A 25,207-nucleotide genomic window follows, 5' to 3' on the forward strand; every position below is an offset into this window, starting at 1 on the left:
TTGTTTATACTTACCTGCATCCTTACAACCACAGGTGCATGGACTAGGGTGAGCGCCACAGATGGAGACGACAATAGATTCATTAAACACCATCTTGCTCTAATCGATGGACTAAAGGAGCAAAACCAGACCATTGCTAATTGTTGGATATGTACACATGCCCCTGTGACGTCCACTAGCATACCCTTTCTCGCTGTCCCAGTCTCATGGGAAGAGATAAACTTTTGAGTGAACTGTTCAGATACTTGGGCCAATAATGCCACACAGAGACTGTGGAATACCACCATTGGGATTCCTGTGGTAGGATGGACAGAATTTCCCTGGTGGCAAGGGAACCTGACAGGTCAAATAATTCCCAGGTTGTATATAGCATTTAAAGGAGGGGAGTGGGTACCTCGTAACAAAACAAAAATTACTGATCTAGGGAAAATACCTGAACAAGGATTGAAAATAAGTTTTAATGCCACTTCAGGAAGCAGTGATGCCTTTAAACCTTCCCTGTTGGAAAGATATCTACACACTTCTTATTGGGTGAATAATGTTTATTTTAAAAACGGGACAAGTGATACCTGTGCCAAAATACCTGGCAATCTACAGTGTAATGAAAGCTCAAGTTATCAGAAAGGTGCACCTACGTGTGGCAATCCTGATGCTGGCTATTGCTCCCCTATAGGTCAGCAGCCTGGGTGGTGTATGATGTCAAATGTCTCTAAGTTTGTTGATTTAGTTCACCGTCTAATACTGCAACATTCAGCATTATGGAATCTCCCCGCATCCATGTATTGGGTATGTGGAGACAAGGCTTTCAAGTGGCTCCCAGTAGGAGTAACAGGAACTTGTACCTTAGTCAGATTGACCCCCGCAACTTATATTGTTACTCCAGACCAGCTAGATCCTTTGTCTATCCCAAAACATACACTGCATAAGCGATCAGCAGACAATAAAGAAAGTGGGAGACCCCATATAGTTCAAATGGGAGGGGTAAACACATTTTTCAGTGCATTGTTTATATACCCTATGTTGACACAAACGTGGGATAAATTAGTAGAAGCTACGGACTATCTTGATGATCAGATTTGAGATATTTTAGAAGTAGTTAACGGATCTCTTGCAGTACAGAATCAATTGATTATTGTCACGAACCAACATACCCTTGTACTAGATTATTTAACAGCAGAACAAGGAGGGATGTGGCAGATAATAGGGCCCGCATGCTGCCATTACATAGACCAGGGGTCTCAAACTCGGCTGGGTATATGGGCCGCACATGGAAAAAATTTGAATTTGGGGGGCCGCATTCTTTGTTCAATGTGACACTTTTAGTGATACCATTTTTTTTTGTATACACCTTTTGAACATTTTTGCCGTGTTTATTTTTTTATGGCTTGGGTCGTTATGGATGTGGCGATAATAAACGTGCACTTTTTTGTGTTTACTTTAGTTTACATATAAAACAGCATTTTTAGTGCCCAATATTTTTTCAGGCTTTATTTTTATTTTTTTGATTTTTACAATTTTGTTTCCCCCAATTGGCCACATACAGTAATATTGTCTTACAATTAGCATCATATAGTAATAATGGCAAACATCTTGTAGTAATGTTCCCCATCCAAGTCCCCATCTTGTACTAATGTGCCCCATCCAGGTCCCCATCCTGTGGCTATGTGCCTCATCCAGGTCCCCATCTTGTGGCTATGTGCCCCATCCAGGTCCCCATCTTGTGGCTATGTGCCCCATCCAGGTCCCCATCTTGTGGCTATGTGCCCCATCCAGGTCCCCTCTTGTGGCTATGTGCCCCATCCAGGTCCCCTCTTGTGGCTATGTGCCCCATCCAGGTCCCCTCTTGTGGCTATGTGCCCCATCCAGGTCCCCTCTTGTGGCTATGTGCCCCATCCAGGTCCCCTCTTGTGGCTATGTGCCCCATCCAGGTCCCCTCTTGTGGCTATGTGCCCCCTGTGCTGTTCTTCACACACATAAAAAAAAAAAAAAGATGATTCTCACCTGTCCTCCGTTCCCTCGGCGGCCTTCCTGCAGATGTGGCCCGCAGGCACCACAGAGTCCGACCCCTTGACGATCCTGACCTGGTCCAGGAGGAGCCGCCGACAGCAGCGCTGCATTGCCGCACAGAGACTGTCTCCCAGCACAGCATTTTCAATGTCAGCCGCCGGCCAATCAGAGGCCAGCAGCTGACATCTGCATATGGCAATGACGTCATACTCGCTGCGCCGACACGCAGATATCAGCTGCTGGCCTCTGATTGGCCAGCGGCTGGCATTGGAAATGCAGTGCTGGGAAACAGTCTCTGTGCGGCAATTCAGCGCTGCTGTCGGCGGCTCCTCCTGGACCTGGTCGGGATCGTCAAGGGGTCTGTGCCTGCGGGCCGCATAAAGCAGCCTCAGGGGCCGCATGCGGCCCGCGGGCCGCGTGTTTGAGACCCCTGACATAGACAATTCTAGTGTACTGACGCTGAAGCACAAGTTAGAGGACGTTGTAAAACTAAGGAAGCTTTATGATGAGGCCAACCTCAAGAATCAGGATTCCTGGTGGGCAAACACCTTTTCCTTTCTAAATCCCGCAAATTGGTTTAAAGGTATCGGTGGGTGGTTGGCTGGTATAGTGTAAGCTATTTTACAGGTTTTGCTAATGTGTCTTGCGGTTTATTTGGTTTTTAAGCTTTTTCTAATGTGTATTCAGCGGTGTACTAAAAGAAAATATAGAGAAACATATTGATAAATGAAGGAACAAAAGGATGGAATGTTATAGCAGAAGATGAGGCCCCTCAAATTCAAAGACCCCATCTATGCTATATAAGTCTGAAAGTTACTTTAGGTCAAAATAACACCAGCTGTGAATGTTCCTTCTTGAATCAATAATGCGTCCTTGCTAGTCATCAGAATGTATCTGATTAAATGTGTCTAATTAGATGTGTCCGAATAAATGTTTCAACACAAGCATAGACATCACGAGAATAGAAACTAGTCTTTATGTGCTAAAATTGTATAATCAAACCATATATGGTAAATCCGTTTCCTGCCTTCAGGGTGGATATAAACCCATGCTTTGTAATAAAGTTTAGAGCTTGTTGACACGTACATCCTTGTCCTGTGTCTCAGTCTCTGAGCTCGTAATCCAAAGGATAGAAGACTCAGAATGCAGTGACCACACGTTGAACGCCAGCTCCGGCCAGCAGGGTGTCCTACAAAAGGAGATCCAGGCACTGATGAAACGGCAACAGGTAGAACTGTCTGGTGGTGAGATTGGTAGCATTAGGATGAGTGACCCGTTCCCTATCGCCATGCCCCCAAAGAGTGAGATGATGATCTGGTGTCGAGCAGCTATTGGTCTGAGGGGTAGAGACTACCAAGCTATGGTAGAACCCGTTTACTCAGACAGTAGGCCCACCATTCTGACGGCACGGGGGGTGGTTGATGTCCGCCATGGGAGGGTACCTGTCCACATCCTAAACATTGGGGAAAGAGAACTATACTTGCCCCGGTATGCCACGCTAGCCAAATTGTTCACCATTAACCAGAACTCTGTTAAGGCCGTGGAACCCTTGCCTCCATCTCCACCAGAGGAAGGTAACGGCTCCAAGAAACAAATGGAGGACTGGTGCCAGAAGCTGCACGTGGGCACTGACTCCACTCCCCCACATCAGAAACAGGGAGTCTACCGGGTGGTTTAGGAGTACGAAAGGGTCTTTAGCAAACACCCGCTAAACTTTGGGCAAGTAAAGGGGGTAGAACATCAAATCCCCACAGGAGACCATCCACCCATAAAAGAGAGATACCGGCCTGTACCCCCTGCACACTATCAGAATGCCAAGGGGATGTTGCGAGAAATGAAGGAGGCTGGGGTAATCAGGGATAGCTGTAGCCCCTGGGCAGCTCCACTAGTTCTTGTGAAAAAGAAAGATGGCACTATGAGGATGTGTGTAGATTACAGAAAGATCAACTGTATCACACACAAAGATGCGTACCCGTTACCTAGGATAGAAGAATCTTTAGCTGCATTAAAATCTGCTAACTTCTTCTCCACTTTGGATCTTACTAGCAGGTACTGGCAGATTCCTGTAGCAGAGGCAGACAAGGAGAAGACCACGTTTACCACCCCGATTGGTCTCAGTGAATTCAACTGTATGCCGTTCGGACTCTGCAACGCACCAGAGACCTTCCAGAGGCTGATGGAGTGCTGTCTGGGCACAGAAATTTCGAGACGGTCCTGCTATACCTGGATGATGTCATAGTGTATTCCAAGACCTATGAGGACCATCTGAAACACCTGGCAGAGTTGTTTGATGCCCTGGCAGGCTACGGCCTAAAGGTGAAACCCTCCAAGTGTCAAATACTGAAACCAAGGGTGCAGTACCTGGGACACGTGGTGAGTGCTGACGGAGTGGCTCCCGACCCCGATAAGATCACAGTGATTAAGGACTGGCCAAGACCCTCCAACATAAAGGAAGTGAGGCAGTTCCTCGGGTTGGTAGGCTACTACCAAAGATTCATTCCTGGTTTCACCAAAATGGCCGCTCCTATGCAGGACCTCCTTATAGGCCAGTCCAGAAAGGTCAAAAACCAGAAGCCACCCTTCAGGTGGGACAAGCTGGAATAGGAGTCCTTCTGCCAGCTGAAGATGGCCCTCACGTGGGATGAAATCCTGGCGTACCCTGATTACGGCCAGCCCTTTATTCTCCACACGGACGCGAGCAACATCGGACTAGGAGCGGTGCTGTCCCAGATCCAGCAGGGGAGAGAACGGGTAATCGCTTATGCCAGCCGAAAACTACGGCCCACAGAGAGAAGTCCTGAGAATTATAGCTCCTTCAAGCTATAGTTCCTGGCAGTGGTGTGGGCAGTGATGGAACGATTCAAGCATTACCTAGCCTCTTCCAAGTTCACCATGTACACGGACAACAACCCGTTGGCACATCTGGACACTGCGAAACTTGGTGCCCTGGAGCAGAGATGGATGGCCCGCCTGTCCAGCTATGACTTCACCATCAGATACCGGGCAGGACGCTCAAATGCCAACGCAGACGCCCAGTCCAGGATGCCGAACTTACCGGACGGAGGGGAAGATCCAGAAGAACTGGAAGAGATTGAACTCCCCGCGTTTTACCGTCATGGGATTACTCAGTATTCCCACCGGGTAAGGGACAGGCACTCCGCCACGTTCAATCCCTTACCCCACTACAGCTGGGCGGAGACGCAAGACAGTGACCCAGCAGTCCGCCTGGTAAAAGAGATGCTGACACAGGCTGATGCCCACCTTGACCCAGACGCCCCGGAGGAGACCAAACAGCTGTGGAAGGAGAAGAGTAAACTGTTTCTCTACAAGGGGAAGCTGTGCCGGAGAACTGTCACCTCCCGGACACATGAGCTGACCTGGCAGGTAGTGGTCCCGAGACGGGACGCGGCTATGGTCCTGGAGGCATACCACGACGGAGCAGGGTACTTCGGATGGAAGAAGCTGGAGTTCCTGTTGTGTGACCGGTTCGTCTGGGTAGACATGAGAGGGGCCATTGAGAGATGGTGCAGAGACTGCGGCCCGTGCAACCTGAGGAGGAAGGACCGTGCCAGCCAGAAGACCCCCCCGCAGCCCATCATCACGAAGCAACCACTAGAACTGGTAGCCCTGGACCATGTGAAGCTGGCTCCAAGTAGGTCCGGGTACGTCTACGCCCTCACCATCGTAGACCACTACTCCCGGTTCCTGGTGGTGGTCCCTGTCAAGGACTTAACGGCTCAAACAGCAGCTAGAGCCTTCCAGCAGCACTTCTGCCGTCCACACGGGTATCCGGAGCAAGTGTTGACTGACCAAGGTCCAGCCTTCGAAGTGGCGGCCTTCCAGGAGTTCTGCAACTTGTATGGCTGCAGGAAGATAAGGACAACGCCTTACCACCCCCAAACCAACGGGATGTGTAAGAAAATGAACCAGGTAGTGATAGACCTGCTCAAGACGTTGCCTCTGGAGGAACGCAGCCTGTGGCCTGAGAAACTGCCTGATCTGGTGGACTTGTATAACCATATCCCAGTAAATTCCACCAACTGCACCCCGGCTTACCTAATGAGAGCAAGGCCTGGTAAGCTGCCAATTGACCTGGAGATAGGAGTCCTGACACCCGAGGACACCTCGCCAGAAGCAGACTGGGACACAGAACGGCAGCAGCAGTACCGGAAAGTACAGACTGTGGAGAGAAGTCTGTCTCAAGCAAGAGGAAGGCAAGAGAGGACTTATAACCAACATGCTCCCGCTGTTCCCCTGGCACCTGGAGAGCAGGTCTTGAAGAGGAAGAGACGGCTCGACAAGTTGGATGACCAGTGGGAGAAGGACCCGTACACCGTACTGCCCTCAAGCCATAAGAACCCAAAAGTATGTGTCATCAGTAAGGATGGAGGAGAGACCACAGCCACTGTCTCCAGAGACCACCTGAAGAAGTGTCCCGAGCAGCTACAAGGTGCTAAAGAAGACCAGGATATCCTTCGACCCGCAGAGGAAAAGGAAGAAATGATCAGTACCGTACCCGGAGACTTTCCCCGGTCCTGGACTCAAATCAACAATGCAGTCGTGGTACCCGTCCTCACCTTTCTCCAGTCAGCCCCTCAAGGGCCTACAGAAGAACAGGGAGTGTTGGAAGAGCAGCCAGCCCAGGAGGCAGAAGGATCCATACAAGCAGCCCAGGAGAATCAACCCTCTGCTAGTAGTGAGCCTGTCGTGCCCCTAGTAAGCCAAAGAGTACGCAGGAAGCTGCCAGGCCTACCCGCAACACCTCCTACACCCTGTAGTGCAGAGCCAGATAGTGGGTTACGCAGGTCCACCAGGAGCACTAGAGGACAGATGCCCGCTCGCTGGAGAATCTAGAATGTAATGTGGATTAACCTGTAAATTGCAAATGCTAAAAATGGTTTATGTTTTTGTTGCCTGTTTAGTAATTATGTCCCTCTAGTTACCCTGCAGGTTTATTTGGATTGCCAGGTTATGGACGCTGAATAACCGGAACTACATTGTAAATAGTTGCACTTGGTGCCTCTTGCGAAGACGGCCACGGAAGAAAAACCTGTCTGGCGTGGCCCCGTGTGGTCCAAAGTAGTTCGCTTCGCCTTGCAGCCACGCCCAGGGCCAACGTTTGGGGTTTGCTTTGGACAGGTCCCCGCACCGTTCAAGACTTCACCTCGTTGGGTGACATGGACACCCAGTCACAGACGCGCCGTGACCTCTAAAAACTAAACTTCTTGTACATATGTTGTTGTATTATTGTTTATACCCTGTTACGCTATGTGGCAAAAATGTGTTTAGTCCCGGAGTACTAAATTTCACTAGGGGGGAATGTGGCACCCCAGGTGTCTGGCTGCCACAGTGATAGAAATATCATGTCTGAGAGCAAGTGGGATGTTCCCTGGTCAGGAGCCCTTGAACATGCAACACCTCCTGTCCAGACCAGATAGGGGAGGAACCTGCCCTATATAAACTGGATCTGGGGCGGGGTTAGTGAGTTAGAGCCTGGAGTGAAGTTCCAGACACAGGGAAAGCAACAGCTAGGAGCTCTGTAGGAGCAGGAGCTGAGTGCCAGGGACTGGAAGCAGATATTGCTCGTCCTGGGTGAAGACACTACGACAGGACAACGGAGTCCGAAGCTGTGAGGATCTCTAAGTCCAGCAGCAGAAAACAGCCGGCAGGGGATTCCAGGTCCTCTGGCCATAGAAGCCCGGAGGCTCAGTCACGAGCAAGGGACCAGCACCGCCATCGAAGAGCGGACGCTATCAGAAGGCCCCAAGTCACCAGCCATACGGGTGAGCTCCACATGGTATACTCAGGGACGTGGGCTACTTCCACTCGCTTACAGCAAGGTAGCCAGGAAGAGTGCAGTCAGACGGGGAGGCCTACAACTCCACCTGGCCAGGGGAACTCCTGTTTGTTCACAGACTGACCAGGCCTCTTATGCTAGCCAGTACTCCTGGGAGGATCTGCCTTATCATCATCAGTAAAGACCCTCAACTGCATTGCAAAGACTCTGAGTCGTTCCTGCTTCACCCGTGCACCATCACTCCCATCATCCACACTCACTGCCCTGAGGCTATACTCCTCCCGAGGGGAGTTGTCCCATCCTCTGCTGCACACACAACACCAGCCTCAGCGGTCGGCCTCGCTGACGTGGTAAACCCTGACCGCAATCCACGGGTGGCGTAGGCGAACATTAACCTAAAACATATAAAAGACTGCCACTGGTTTGACCACCCTGACCCACGGGACCAGGTCACCGCCACGGTGACTACAACCCCCAGAGACCCGGCTCCAGGTAAAACACACGCGTGCACACACGGCCCAGGGGGCGCGTCACATGTGTCTGCATAAACGGTTAGAAACTGACTCCATGAGGGTGGTATGAGGGCCTGAAGTCCACAGATGGGGGTTGTGCTCACAGCCCAACACCATGCAGGATGCTTGGCATTGTGCCACAGAACACCAGGATTGGCAAAGTCACCACTGGTGCCCTGTGCTCTTCACAGATGAAAGCAGGTTCACACTGAGCACATGTGACAGACGTGACAGAGTCTGGAGACGCCGTGGAGAGCAATCTGCTGCCTGCAACATCCTTCAGCATGACCGGTTTGGCAGTGGGTCAGTAATGGTGTGGGGTGGCATTTCTTTGGAGGGCCGCACAGCCCTCCATGTGCTCGCCAGAGGTAGCCTGACTGCCATTAGGTACAGAGATGAGATCCTCAGACCCCTTGTGAGACCATATGCTGGTGCGGTTGGCCCTGGGTTCCTCCTAATGCAGGACAATGCCAGACCTCATGTGGCTGGAGTATGTCAGCAGTTCCAGCAAGATGAAGGCATTGAAGCTATGGACTGGCCGCCCGTTCCCCAGACCTGAATCTGATTGAGCACATCTGGGACATCATGTCTCGCTCCATCCACCAACGTCACGCTGCACTACAGACTGTCCAGGAGTTGGCGGATGCTTTAGTCCAGGTCTGGGAGGATATCCCACAGGAGACCATCCGCAACCTCATCAGGAGCATGCCCAGGCATTGTAGGGAGGTCATACAGGCACGTGGAGGCCACACACAATACTCAGCCTCATCAGGAGCATGCCCAGGCGTTGTAGGGAGGTCATACAGGCACGTGGAGGCCACAAACAATACTCAGCCTCATCAGGAGCATGCCCAGGCGTTGTAGGGAGGCCATACAGGCACGTGGAGGCCACAAACAATACTCAGCCTCATCAGGAGCATGCCCAGGCATTGTAGGGAGGTCATACAGGCACGTGGAGGCCACACACAATATTCAGCCTCATCAGGAGCATGCCCAGGCGTTGTAGGGAGGTCATACAGGCACGTGGAGGCCACACACAATACTCAGCCTCATCAGGAGCATGCCCAGGCGTTGTAGGGAGGTCATACAGGCACGTGGAGGCCACACACAATACTCAACCTCATCAGGAGCATGCCCAGGTGTTGTAGGGAGGTCATAAAGGCATGTGGAGGCAACACACAATACGCAGCCTCATCAGGAGCATGCCCAGGCGTTGTAGGGAGGTCATACAGGTACGTGGAGGCCACTCACAATACTTAGCCTCATCAGGAGCATGTCCAGGCATTGTAGGGAGGTCATACAGGCACGTGGAGGCCACACACAATACTGAGCCTCATCAGGAGCATGCCCAGGCGTTGTAGGGAGGTCATACAGGCATGTGGAGGCCACACACAATACTCAGCCTCATCAGGAGCATGCCCAGGCATTGTAGGGAGGTCATACAGGCACGTGGAGGCCACACAATACTCAGCCTCATCAGGAGCATGCCCAGGCGTTGTAGGGAGGTCATACAGGCACGTGGAGGCCACACACAATACTCAGCCTCATCAGGACCATGCCCAGGCACTGTAGGGAGGTCATACAGGCACGTGGAGGCCACACACAATACACAGCCTCATCAGGAGCATGCCCAGGCGTTGTAGGGAGGTCATACAGGCACGTGGAGGCCACACACAATACTCAGCCTCATCAGGAGCATGCCCAGGCGTTGTAGGGAAATCATACAGGCACGTGGAGGCCACACACAATACTCAGCCTCATCAGGAGCACGCCCAGGCGTTGTAGGGAGGTCATACAGGCACATGGAGGCCACACACAATACTCAGCCTCATCAGGAGCACGCCCAGGCGTTGTAGGGAGGTCATACAGGCACGTGGAGGCCACACACAATACTGAGCCTCATCAGGAGCATGTCCAGGCATTGTAGGGAGGTCATACAGGCACGTGGAGGCCACACACAATACTCAGCCTCATCAGGAGCATGCCCAGGCGTTGTAGGGAGGTCATACAGGCACGTGGAGGCCACACAATACTCAGCCTCATCAGGAGCATGCCCAGGCGTTGTAGGGAGGTCATACAGGCACGTGGAGGCCACACACAATACTCAGCCTCATCAGGACCATGCCCAGGCACTGTAGGGAGGTCATACAGGCACGTGGAGGCCACACACAATACACAGCCTCATCAGGAGCATGCCCAGGCGTTGTAGGGAGGTCATACAGGCACGTGGAGGCCACACACAATACTCAGCCTCATCAGGAGCATGCCCAGGCGTTGTAGGGAAATCATACAGGCACGTGGAGGCCACACACAATACTCAGCCTCATCAGGAGCACGCCCAGGCGTTGTAGGGAGGTCATACAGGCACATGGAGGCCACACACAATACTCAGCCTCATCAGGAGCACGCCCAGGCGTTGTAGGGAGGTCATACAGGCACGTGGAGGCCACACACAATACTGAGCCTCATCAGGAGCATGTCCAGGCATTGTAGGGAGGTCATACAGGCACGTGGAGGCCACACACAATACTCAGCCTCATCAGGAGCATGCCCAGGCGTTGTAGGGAGGTCATACAGGCACGTGGAGGCCACACACAATACTCAGCCTCATCAGGAGCATGTCCAGGCGTTGTAGAGAGGTCATACAGGCATGTGGAGGCCACACACAATACTCAGCCTCATCAGGAGCATGCCCAGGCGTTGTAGGGAGGTCATACAGGCACATGGAGGCCACACATAATACTCAGCCTCATCAGGAGCATGTCCAGGCGTTGTAGGGAGGTCATACAGGCATGTGGAGGCCACACACAATACTCAGCCTCATCAGGAGCATGCCCAGGCGTTGTAGGGAGGTCATACAGGCACGTGGAGGCCACACACAATACTGAGCCTCATCAGGAGCATGCCCAGGCGTTGTAGGGAGGTCATACAGGCACGTGGAGGCCACACACAATACTCAGCCTCATCAGGAGCATGCCCAGGCGCTGTAGGGAGGTCATACAGGCACGTGGAGGCCACACACAATACTCAGCCTCATCAGGAGCATGCCCAGGCGTTGTAGGGAGGTCATACAGGCACGTGGAGGCCACACACAATACTCAGCCTCATCAGGAGCATGCCCAGGCATTGTAGGGAGGTCATACAGGCACGTGGAGGCCACACACAATACTCAGCCTCATCAGGAACATGCCCAGGCGTTGTAGGGAGGTCATACAGGCACGTGGAGGCCACACACAATACTCAGCCTCATCAGGAGCATGCCCAGCGTTGTAGGGAGGTCATACAGGCACGTGGAGGCCACACACAATACTCAGCCTCATCAGGAGCATGCCCAGGCGTTGTAAGGAGGTCATACAGGCACGTGGAGGCCACACACAATACTCAACCTCATCAGGAGCATGCCCAGGCGTTGTAGGGAGGTCATACAGGCACGTGGAGGCTACACACAATACTCAGCCTCATCAGGAGCAGGCCCAGGCGTTGTATGGAGGTCATACAGGCACGTGGAGGCCACACACAATACTCAGCCTCATCAGGAGCATGCCCAGGCGTTGTAGGGAGGTCATACAGGCACGTGGAGGCCACACACAATACTCAGCCTCATCAGGAGCATGCCCAGGCGTTGTAGGGAGGTCATACAGGCAAATGGAGGCCACACACAATACTCAGCCTCATCAGGAGCATGCCCAGGCATTGTATGGAGGTCGTACAGGCACGTGGAGGCCACACACAATACTCAGCCTCATCAAGAGCATGCCCAGGCGTTGTAGGGCGGTCATACAGGCACGTGGAGGCCACACACAATACTCAGCCTCATCAGGAGCATGCCCAGGTGTTGTATGGAGGTCGTACAGGCACGTGGAGGCCACACACAATACTCAGCCTGATCAGGAGAATGCCCAGGCATTGTAGGGAGGTCATACAGGCACGTGGAGGCCACACACAATACTCAGCCTCATCAGGAGCATGTCCAGGCGTTGTAGAGAGGTCATACAGGCATGTGGAGGCCACACACAATACTCAGCCTCATCAGGAGCATGCCCAGGCGTTGTAGGGAGGTCATACAGGCACGTGGAGGCCACACACAATACTTAGCCTCATCAGGAGCATGCCCAGGCGTTGTAGGGAGGACATACAGGCATGTGGAGGCCACACATAATACTCAGCCTCATCAGGAGCATGTCCAGGCGTTGTAGAGAGGTCATACAGGCACGTGGAGGCTACACACAATACTGAGCCTCATCAGGAGCATGCCCAGGCGTTGTAGGGAGGTCATACAGGCACGTGGAGGCCACACACAATACTCAGCCTCATCAGGAGCATGCCCAGGCGTTGTAGTGAGGTCATACAGGCACGTGGAGGCCACACACAATACTAAGCCTCATCAGGAGCATGCCCAGGTGTTGTAGGGAGGTCATACAGGCACGTGGAGGCCACACACAATACTCAGCCTCATCAGGAGCATGCCCAGGCGTTGTAGGGAGGTCATACAGGCACGTGGAGGCCACACACAATGCTCAGCCTCATCAGGAGCATGTCCAGGCGTTGTAGGGAGGTCATACAGGCACGTGGAGGCCACACACAATACTCAGCCTCATCAGCAACATGCCCAGGCGTTGTATGGAGGTTATACAGGCACGTGGAGGCCACACACAATACTCAGCCTCATCAGGAGCATGCCCAGGCGTTGTAGGGAGGTCATACAGGCACGTGGAGGCCACACACAATACTCAGCCTCATCAGGAGCATGCCCAGGCGTTGTAGGGGGGTCATACAGGCACGTGGAGGCCACACACAATACTCAGCCTCATCAGGAGCATGCCCAGGCGTTGTAGGGAGGTCATACAGGCACGTGGAGGCCACACACAATACTCAGCCTCATCAGGAGCATGCCCAGGCGTTGTAGGGAGGTCATACAGGCACATGGAGGCCACACACAATACTCAGCCTCATCAGGAGCATGCCCAGGCATTGTAGGGAGGTCATACAGGCACGTGGAGGCCACACACAATACTCAGCCTCATCAGGAGCATGCCCAGGCGTTTTAGGGAGGTCATACAGGCACGTGGAGGCCACACACAATACTCAGCCTCATCAGGAGCATGCCCAGGCGTTGTAGGGAGGTCATACAGGCACGTGGAGGCCACACACAATACTCAGCCTTAACAGGAGCATGTGACTCGCCCCCTGGGCCATGGGGCACTCGGATCCGGGCAATAGGGAAACGGTGGGAGTAGTAGTGGCAACCCGATTCCGTGGCTCAGGGTGGTCAGGCCAGTGGTAGTCTGTTATGTGCTGATGTTTATGTCCGACTACGCCACCCGTGGATTGCGGTTATTAGGAACCGCCGCTGCATGCAGACCGCTGGGGCTGATGAGGTGTGCAGCTAGGGTAGTGTGACTCCCCACGGGAAGAGTGCGGCCCCAGGGCAGTATAGTGGATGGTGGGAGTGCTGGTAGTGCGAGTCCCAGTGCTGGTAGTGCTGGAGGAGCAAGGAGCACACAGACAACAGGTTGCAGTCCAGGGTCTTTACTAGAACAGGTAAACTGACCCACAAACAGTCCCGGCTAGGAGGGGACCTGGATGTCTGAGAGCAACGGGGAAATTGGCCCTGGTCAGGGTGAGGGTGTAGGCCTACCGTGCTTTCTGCGCTCCTTCTGGCTATCTCCTCGTTATAGGGTAACAGCCCACGTTTCCGAGCTTTCCATGTATTCTCGCCTGTATGGCCTGCGACGTGGGTTCCTTTCTGCTCCCAGCCTTGTACGGCTTTACTGGTCCCTTCGGTTGTGGCAGGGCATCCAGGCTTCTTAGGCCAAGGAATATACAGTCCGTTGCGGACTGGTTATCTGCTGGGGGTTGTGGAATCCTCCCAGCCTCAGAGACCAAAGTCTGGTAGATTAAGTCTGTTATCTGCCAAGACAGGCTCTCTTCGCCTCTTGTCTCTGGCTTGTGGCTCTCCTCCTGTCACACTTCCTCTTAGGTTACAATGCAACTGTCTGTCCCTGCTCTGCTGAGACACGTCTCAGTCCTGAGACAGGTCATCTGGTTCTCCCTAACCCTGCCCCCAGTACCAGCTTTTATAGGGGCAGCCAGCTCCCCCTACTGGCCTGAGACAGGAGGCATTGCATGCTAATGTTCCCCTGACCAGAGAACCTCCCCCTTGCTCTCAGACACAGCTTTATTACACTTGTGGCATCCAGGTAGGGTGACACATTCCCCCCTAGTGAAATTTAGTACTCCGGGACTAAACAATAAACAAAGACAATATGAAAACATTAATAGACAAGCGACGCACAAATTGAGTTCTTTAGGTCACAGTGTGGTCTGTGACCGGGTGTCCATATCACCAGCACAACAGGGAGCCTTAACCAGGTAGGGGTCTGTCCTACCCCAAGTCCTTTACAGTCTTAGTTCATTCCTTGGTTAGGCTCCGAACGCAGTCCATACAAGGTCCCGGTTATAAAAAAGTCCATAACCTTTGAGTCCTCATGGTAGCTGCAAGAAACTGAAACACACTATTAATAAACATGCAGGTAACTTGGCAAACATTTCAACATTTTGCAACAGGGTTATTTACAATTTACTCTATATTCTCCAGCGAGCGGGTATCTGTCCCTTTGTGCTCCTGGTTGACCTACGTAGCCCACTGTCTGGTGGTGGACCAACCTGGCTTTCCCCACTAGCGTTAGGGGTACAGCTACCAGCTGGGTGTACAGGTAGGGCAGGCAGCTGTCTGCGGGTCCTTTGGCTTACGGCAGGCATGGCAGGCTCACTGTCAGCAGAGGGTTGACTCTCCTGTGCTGCTGGAACAGGCTCTTCTGCCTCTGGAACCGCTTGCTCCTCTTCACCTTCCGGCTCTGGTGTTGGTTGTTGCTGGGCCGGTTGCAGGAAATGCAGGACGGGTACCACTATGGCATCATTTATGCGAGTCCAGGACTGAGGGAACTCTCCGAGAACGGTGCTGATCATTTCTTCCTTGTCCTCTGCGGGTTCAAGGTTACTCTGATCCTCTTCTGCACTACGGAGTTGCTCGGGGCATCTTTTGAGATGGTCTCTGGAGACGGTACTAGTGGTTTCTCCTTCGTCCTTGGTGATCACGCACACCTTCGGGTTGTCGTGATCAGACTGCAGTACTGTGTAGGGTTCCCTTTCCCACTGGTCATCCAACTTATGTAGCCTTCTCTTCCGCTTCAGGACCTGCTCACCAGGTTCCAGGGGACCAGCAGGGGCGTGTTGGTTGAAGAGTTTTTCTTGCCTCTCTCTCACCTGGGCCAGGCTCTTCTCCACACTCTCCTGTACCTTCTTGTACTGCAGTTGCCTTTCCGTATCCCAGTCCGCATCCGGGGAGGTGTCCTCAGGTATTAGGACTCCCATCTCCAGGTCTACGGGTAGCTTACCTGGTCTAGCTCGCATCAGATAAGCCGGGGTGCAGTTTGTAGCATTCACCGGGATATTGTTGTATAGGTTTATCAGGTCCGGCAGTTTTTCTGGCCACAGGCTGCGTTCCTCCAGGGGCAACGTCTTCAGGAGATCAATGACTATATTGTTCATCTTCTCACACATCCCGTTGGTTTGTGGATGGTAAGGCGTTGTCCGAATTTTCTTACAGCCATAGAGGTTGCAGAACTCCTGGAAGATTTCAGCCTCGAACGCTGGACCCTGGTCTGTCAGGACCTGTTCCGGATACCCGTGTGGACGGCAGAAGTATTGCTGGAAGGCTCTGGCCGCTGTTTAGGCTGTCAAGTCCTTTACCGGGACCACCACTAGAAAACGGGAATAGTGGTCCACGATTGTCAGGGCATAGATGTATTCTGACCGGCTGGGAGCCAATTTGACATGGTCCAGAGCTACCAGCTCAAGAGGCTGCGTGGTGACGATGGGCCTCAAGGGGGTCTTCTGGCTGGTGCGGTCCTTCCTCCTCAGGTGACAAGGGCCACAGTCTCTGCACCACTTTTCTACTGCTCCTCTCATGCCGACCCAAAAGAACCTTCCTCTTAGTAGGAACTCCAGTTTCTTCCAACCGAAGTGCCCCGCTCTGTCATGGTAAGCCCCCAGGACCATAGCTGCATCCCGCCTTGGGACCACGACTTGCCAGGTCAGCTCATGCGTCCGGTGGTTGACAATCCTTCTGCACAACTTGCCTTCGTAGAGGAACAGCTTGCTCTTCTCCTTCCATAGCTGTCTGGCTTCCTCTGGAGCATCCGGATCTAGGCGGGCGTCTTCCCGGGTCAGCAGATCTTTCACCAGGCGGACTGCAGGGTCACTATCTTGGGTCTCGGCCCAGCTGTGGTGAGGTAGGGGATTGATCATCACAGTTGTTAGATCCTCCTCCTTCACGCGGTGAGAGTATTGAGCGGCTCCATACCGGTGAAACGCGGGGAGTTCTACCTCCTCCAGCTCTTCTGGGTCTTCGTCACCTTCAGGTAAGTGAGGCATCCTTGATAGGGCGTCCGCGTTGGCGTTGGTTTTGCCTGCCCGGTACTTGATCACGAAGTCATAGTTGGAGAGACGGGCCATCCACCGCTGTTCCAGGGCACCCAGTCTTGCATTGTCCAGGTGTGTCAACGGGTTGTTGTCCGTGTACACGGAGAACTTTGCGGAGGCCAGGTAATGCTTGAAGCGTTCCGTCACGGCCCACACCACCGCCAAGAATTCTAGCTTGAAGGAGCTGTAATTCTCTGGGTTCCTCTCGGTGGGCCTCAGCTTCCGACTGGCATATGCGATCACCCGTTCTCTGCCCTGTTGGTTTTGGGACAGTACGGCTCCCAGTCCCACATTACTGGCATCTGTGTGGAGAATGAAAGGCTGGCCGTAATCAGGGTAGGCCAGGATCTCATCCCCCGTGAGGGCCATCTTTAGCTGGCGGAAGGACTCCTCTTCCGGTTTATCCCACTTGAAGGGTGGCTTTTGACTTCGGGACTTAGACTGTCCGATCAGGAGGTCCTGCATAGGAGCTGCCATCTAAGTGAACCCGGGGATGAACCTTCGGTAGTAGCCTACCAACCCGAGAAACTGTCTCACCTCTTTGATGTTCGAGGGGCTTGGCCAGCTCTTGATTGCCGTGACTTTGTCAGGGTCGGAGGCCACTCCTTCCGCGCTTACCACGTGCCCTAGGTACTGGACCTTTGGTTTCAGCAGGTGACACTTTGATGGTTTTACCTTCAGGCCATAGCCTGCCAGGGCTTCGAACACCTCGGCCAGGTGCTTTAGGTGGTCCTCGTAGGTCTTCGAATAGACGATCACGTCGTCCAGGTAAAGGAGGACCATCTCGAAGTTTCGGTGCCCTAGACAGCATTCCATCAGCCGCTGGAAGGTCCCTGGTGCGTTGCAGAGCCCGAAAGGCATACAGTTGAACTCACTCAGTCCCATCGGGGTGGTGAAGGCGGTCTTCTCCTTGTCAGCCTCTGCCACAGGAACCTGCCAGTACCCGCTAGTAAGGTCCAAAGTAGAAAAGAAGTTAGCTGATTTTAGTGCGGCTAAAGACTCTTCTATTCTAGGCAGTGGATATGCGTCTTTGTGGGTGATACGGTTGATTTGTCTATAGTCCACGCACATTCTCATGGTGCCGTCTTTCTTTTTCACCAGAACCAAGGGGGCTGCCCAGGGGCTACAGCTATCTCTAATGACCCCAGCTTCTTTCTTTTCCCGCAGCATACCCTTGGCGTTCTGATAATGTGCAGGGGGTACAGGTCTGTGACTCTCTTTTATTGGTGGGTGGCTCCCTGTGGGGATGTGGTGTTCTATCCCCTTTACTCTGCCGAAGTCTAGCGGGTGCTTACTAAAGACTCTCTCGTACTCCTGTACCACCCGGTAGACTCCTTGTTTCTGGTGCAGGGGAGTGGAGTCAGCACCCACATGGAGTTTCTGGCACCAGTCCTCCTTTTGTTTCTGGGAGCCATTACCCTCCGCCTGAGGAGATGGAGGCAAGGGTTCCACGGCCCTGATAGCTTTGTGTTCGACAACAAACAGTTTGGCGAGTGTAGTGTACCTGAGTAAGTGTACCTCCCTCTCCCCAATGTTGAGAATGCGGACGGGCACCCTCCCATTTCGGACATCAACCACCCCCCGGGCTGTCAAAATGGTGGGCCTGCTGTCTGAGTACACGGGTTCTACCATGGCTTGGTAGTCTCTACCTCTCAACCCGATTGCAGTCCGACACCAGATCATCATTTCACTTTTGGGAGGCATGGAAATGGGGAATGGGTCACTCAGTCTTATGCTACCGATCTCACCACCAGACAGTTCTACCTGCTGCCGTCTCATCAGGGCTTTTATCTCCTTGTTGAGGACTCTCTGTTGGCTGGAACTAGCATTCACCACCACCTGTTGTAGAATTACAATTACCTCTGAAAGACAATTTTCAATTACGTTAGTACCCACAGTTATTTTAGGGTGACTTTCATGACGGTCAATGTCCACAATAATTACTCCCTGTGCCGGCAGTTCAACTTTACCAATTTTAATGGTCATCTCCTTGAACCCCATCTGCGGCACGGGTAAGCCATTACTGGCGATGATGCTCAAGTTACTGTCTGGATACCGTGTGATATCAGCATCAGTCCAATACTGCTTAAAAAGTACATAAGGGATAGTGGTTACTTGCGACCCAGTATCCAGCAAGGCGCTCATGGGGATACCGTCCAGCACCACGGGTAAAACCGGGCGCCCCCCAACGTACTTATCACGCCAATTATAAGGGCCTGGTGATCTTATGCCTGGGGGTCGGCCCTCTGCCCCAGGTTGGACCCGTTTAAATTACAGTACCTGGAAATGTGTCCGGGCTGGTTGCATCGACGGCAAATGGGCTGTCCATCCTCTGCGTAGCGGTCTGTGGGCCTCCCTCGGAATGACGGGATCCTCCTCTGTCGACGCCACGGGACATCCTCCGGACTTGAAGCCAGCTTGATGGGTCTTGACGGGTCCACTTGCAACGCCTGGACGGTCCTGGTCAACGCCGTGACGCTCCTGGTCAGCTCCTGGACTTGGTGGTGCAGGTCTTTCGACGGGGCTTGGTTCAGGGCCTGTGCTTCAGCCTCCACGGAGTCCATAGAGGAGGGCGCCGCCTCCTGGTGGTAGGTGATAGCAGGGCGCCGGGGGTTTATAGCGCCACTGGCTGCAGATTCACGGAGCACCCTTATGGCACTGTCCTTAAATTGGGCAAAGGTCAGGTCGGGGTTCTGAAAGAACATGAGGCGCAGTTGGGCCCTGTGGGCGCTAGACAGCAGACCTTCTATGAATTGTTCTGTTAGCAGCTTATCGGTTTCCTGCACACTGCCAGGGTCAGTTTGTTGAATAGCCCTCAAGGCTTCCTGCAGATTTAGGGCATAGTCTCTGATGCTGTCCTGTGCCCGCTGCTTACATCCATAGAACTTCATTTTAATCTCAGCGGAGGTACGTGTGTCAAAGGTACCCCGCAGCCGGGCCAGAATACCCTTCACAGTCCTTTTCTCCTCAGTGGGCCATGATTTTACCTCCCTTTGGGCTGCGCCAGTTAACTGCCCTGTCAATATGCTGACCTTCTGCTTCTCTGTCAGGGGGTAAACCTGGAACAAACTGTATAGCCTTTCCTTAAAGTCAGTCAGGGCATGGGGCTCCCCTGAGTACTTGGGCAGCCAGGCCGCTCCAGGGATGTAGGGCAGGAAAAAGGGCATCACCGGTGCTGCAGCTGCGTTGGTGGTAGTGGGCGCCTCTGTGTCCGACATCTTCCTCCCCCCTAGTTAAGCGTGGCCTACCTTCCGACGATCCTCTTCTGTAGGCCGCGGCTCCGCTGCTGCTGCTATGGACGAGGACCTGGCGTCGCGTCCTGATGACGTCAGCGTCGCTCTCTCTCCCTTCCAGGACCTTGCGCAGCGTCGGTGCGTGGGGTGGGGCTTCGGACCTCGCGCGGTTTTGACGTCCACGCCCCTCTTCTTCCCACGCGGCGTCCTGAAGATGGCGTCCGATGGCGGGAAGCAGCCGCGGATGGCGGGAAGACGGCGGGAAACGGTCCAAGATGGCGTCTGATGGCGGGAATCGGCTCCGGATGGCGGGAAACGACTCCGGACGGCGGGAAACTTCGCCACAGGTAAGTTACAAAAGTCTTTTTCAGACACACAGTACCCGGTGGTTGCGTGCACGAAATCCTGCCGACTACGCCAAAGCTGACTCGCCCCCTGGGCCGTGGGGCACTCGGATCCAGGCAATAGGGAAACGGTGGGAGAAGTAGTGGCGACCCGGTTCCGTGGCTCAGGGTGGTCAGGCCAGTGGTAGTCCGTTATGTGTTATTGATTATGTCCGACTACGCCACCCGTGGATTGCGGTTATTAGGAACCGCTGCTGCATGCAGACCGCTGGGGCTGATGAGGTGTGCAGCTAGGGTAGTGTGACTCCCCACGGGAAGAGTGCGGCCACAGGGCAGTATAGTGGATGGTGGGAGTGATGGTAGTGCGAGTCCCAGTGCTGGTAGTGCTGGAGGAGCAAGGAGCACACAGACAACAGGTTGCAGTCCAGGGTCTTTACTAGAACAGGTAAACTGACCCACAAACAGTCCCGGCTAGGAGGGGACCTGGATGTCTGAGAGCAACGGGGAAATTGGCCCTGGTCAGGGTGAGGGTGTAGGCCTACCGTGCTTTCTGTGCTCCTTCTGGCTATCTCCTCCTGATAGGGTAACAGCCCACGTTTCCGAGCTTTCCATGTATTCTCGCCTGTATGGCCTGCGACGTGGGTTCCTTTCTGCTCCCAGCCTTGTACGGCTTTACTGGTCCCTTCGGTTGTGGCAGGGCCTCCAGGCTTTTTAGGCCAAGGAATATACAGTCCCTTGCGGACTGGTTCTCTGCTGGGGGATGTGGAATCCTTCCAGCCTCAGACACCAAAGTCTGGTAAAGTAAGTCTTTTATCTGCCAAGACAGGCTCTCTTCGCCTCTTGTCTCTGGCTTGTGGCTCTCCTCCTGTCACACTTCCTCTTAGGTGCAATACGACTGTCTGTCCCTGCTCTGTTCTGGGACAAGTCTCAGTCCTGAGACAGGCCTTCAAGTTCTCCCTAACCCTGCCCCCAGTACCAGCTTTTATAGGGGCAGCCAGCTCCCCCTACTGGCCTGAGACAGGAGGCATTGCATGCTAATGTTCCCCTGACTAGAGAACCTCCCCCTTGCTCTCAGACACAGCTTTAATTACACTTGTGGCATCCAGGCCAGGGTGACACACATGCCCAGGCGTTGTAGGGAGGTCATACAGGCACGTGGAGGCCACACACAATACTCAGCCTCATCAGGAGCATGCCCAGGCATTGTAGGGAGGTCATACAGGCACGTGGAGGCCACACACAATACTCAGCCTCATCAGGAGCATGCCCAGGCGTTGTAGGGAGGTCATACAGGCACGTGGAGGCCACACACAATACTCATCCTCATCAGGAGCATGCCCAGGCGTTGTAGGGAGGTCATACAGGCACGTGGAGGCCACACACAATACTCAGCCTCATCAGGAGCATGCCCAGGCATTGTAGGGAGGTCATACAGGCACGTGGAGGCCACACACAATACTCAGCCTCATCAGGAGCATGCCCAGGCGTTGTAGGGAGGTCATACAGGCACGTGGAGGCCACACACAATACTCATCCTCATCAGGAGCATGCCCAGGCGTTGTAGGGAGGTCATACAGGCACGTGGAGGCCACACACAATACTCAGCCTCATCAGGAGCATGCCCAGGCGTTGTAGGGAGGTCATACAGGCACGTGGAGGCCACACACAATACTCAGCCTCATCAGGAGCATGCCCAGGCGTTGTAGGAAGGTCATACAGGCACGTGGAGGCCACACACAATACTCAGCCTCATCAGAAGCATGCCCAGGCGTTGTAGGGAGGTCATACAGGCACGTGGAGGCCACACACAATACTCAGCCTCATCAGGAGCATGCCCAGGCGTTGTAGGGAGGTCATACAGGCACGTGGAGGCCACACACAATACTCAGCCTCATCAGGAGCATGCCCAGGCGTTGTAGGGAGGTCATACAGGCACATGGAGGCCACACACAATACTCAGCCTCATCAGGAGCATGCCCAGGCGTTGTATGGAGGTCATACAGGCACGTGGAGGCCACACACAATACTCAGCCTCATCAGGAGCATGCCCGGGCGTTGTAGGGAGGTCATACAGGCACATGGAGGCCACACACAATACTCAGCCTCATCAGAAGCATGCCCAGGCGTTGTAGGGAGGTCATACAGGCACGAGGAGGCCACACACAATACTCAGCCTCATCAGGAGCATGCCCAGGCGTTGTAGGGAGGTCATACAGGCACGTGGAGGCCACACACAATACTCAGCCTCATCAGGAGCATGCCCAGGCATTGTAGGGAGGTCATACAGGCACGTGGAGGCCACACACAATACTCAGCCTCATCAGGAGCATGCCCAGGCATTGTAGGGAGGTCATACAGGCACGTGGAGGCCACACACAATACTCAGCCTCATCAGGAGCATGCCCAGGCGTTGTAGGGAGGTCATACAGGCACATGGAGGCCACACACAATACTCAGCCTCATCAGGAGCATGCCCAGGCGTTGTAGGGAGGTCAAACAGGCAGGTGGAGGCCTCACACAATACTCAGCCTCATCAGGAGCATGCCCGGGCATTGTAAGGAGGTCATACAGACACGTGGAGCTAACACACAATACTCAGCCTCATCAGGAGCATGCCCAGGCTTTGTAGGGAGGTCATACAGGCACGTGGAGGCCACACACAATACTCAGCCTCATCAGGAGCATGCCCAGGCGTTGTAGGGAGGTCATACAGGCACGTGGAGGCCACACACAATACTCAGCCTCATCAGGAGCATGCCCAGGCATTGTAGGGAGGTCATACAGGCACGTGGAGGCCACACACAATACTCAACCTCATCAGGAGCATGCCCAGGCGTTGTAGGGGGGTCATACAGGCACGTGGAGGCCACACACAATACTCAGCCTCATCAGGAGCATGCCCAGGCGTTGTAGGGAGGTCATACCGGCACGTGGAGGCCACACACAATACTCAGCCTCATCAGGAGCATGCCCAGTCGTTGTAGGGAGGTCATACAGGCACGTGGAGGCCACACACAATACTCAACCTCATCAGGAGCATGCCCAGGCGTTGTAGGGAGGTCATACAGGCACATGGAGGCCACACACAATACTCAGACTCATCAGGAGCATGCCCAGACGTTGTAGGAAGGTCATACAGGCACGTGGAGGCCACACACAATACTCAGCCTCATCAGGAGCATGCCCAGGCATTGTAGGGAGGACATACACGCATGTGGAGGCCGCAAACAATACTCAGCCTCATCAGGAGCATGCCCGGGCGTTGTAGGGAGGTCATACAGGCACATGGAGGCCACACACAATACTCAGCCTCATCAGAAGCATGCCCAGGCGTTGTAGGGAGGTCATACAGGCACGTGGAGGCCACACACAATACTCAGCCTCATCAGGAGCATGCCCAGGCGTTGTAGGGAGGTCATACAGGCACGTGGAGGCCACACACAATACTCAGCCTCATCAGGAGCATGCCCAGGCATTGTAGGGAGGTCACACAGGCACGTGGAGGCCACACACAATACTCAGCCTCATCAGGAGCATGCCCAGGCATTGTAGGGAGGTCATACAGGCACGTGGAGGCCACACAAAATACTCAGCCTCATCAGGAGCATGCCCAGGTGTTGTAGGGAGGTCATACAGGCACGTGGAGGCCACACACAATACTCAGCCTCATCAGGAGCATGCCCAGGCGTTGTAGGGAGGTCATACAGGCACGTGGAGGCCTCACACAATACTCAGCCTCATCAGGAGCATGCCCAGGCGTTGTAGGGAGGTCATACAGGCACGTGGAGGCCACACACAATACTCAGCCTCATCAGGAGCATGCCCAGGCATTGTAGGGAGGTCATAAAGGCACGTGGAGGCCACACACAATACTCAGCCTCATCAGGAGCATGCCCGGGCATTGTAAGGAGGTCATACAGACACGTGGAGGCCACACACAATACTCAGCCTCATCAGGAGCATGCCCAGGCTTTGTAGGGAGGTCATACAGGCACGTGGAGGCCACACACAATACTCAGCCTCATCAGGAGCATGCCCAGGCGTTGTAGGGAGGTCATACAGGCACGTGGAGGCCACACACAATACTCAGCCTCATCAGGAGCATGCCCAGGCATTGTAGGGAGGTCATACAGGCACGTGGAGGCCACACACAATACTCAACCTCATCAGGAGCATGCCCAGGCGTTGTAGGGGGGTCATACAGGCACGTGGAGGCCACACACAATACTCAGCCTCATCAGGAGCATGCCTAGGCGTTGTAGGGAGGTCATACCGGCACGTGGAGGCCACACACAATACTCAGCCTCATCAGGAGCATGCCCAGTCGTTGTAGGGAGGTCATACAGGCACGTGGAGGCCACACACAATACTCAGCCTCATCAGGAGCATGCCCAGGCGTTGTAGGGAGGTCATACAGGCACATGGAGGCCACACACAATACTCAGACTCATCAGGAGCATGCCCAGACGTTGTAGGAAGGTCATACAGGCACGTGGAGGCCACACACAATACTCAGCCTCATCAGGAGCATGCCCAGGCGTTGTAGGGAGGACATACACGCATGTGGAGGCCGCAAACAATACTCAGCCTCATCAGGAGCATGCCCAGGCGTTGTAGGGAGGTCATACAGGCACGTGGAGGCCACACACAATACTCAGCCTCATCAGGAGCATGCCCAGGCGTTGTAGGGAGGTCATACAGGCACATGGAGGCCACACACAATACTCAGCCTCATCAGGAGCATGCCCAGGCGTTGTATGGAGGTCATTGAGGCACGTGGAGGCCACACACAATACTCAGCCTCATCAGGAGCATGCCTGGGCGTTGTAG

Source organism: Phyllobates terribilis, unplaced genomic scaffold (genome assembly GCF_046119375.1).
Source record: "Phyllobates terribilis strain yellow unplaced genomic scaffold, ASM4611937v1 Scaffold_2__4_contigs__length_985480577, whole genome shotgun sequence".
NCBI lineage: Eukaryota > Metazoa > Chordata > Amphibia > Anura > Dendrobatidae > Phyllobates > Phyllobates terribilis.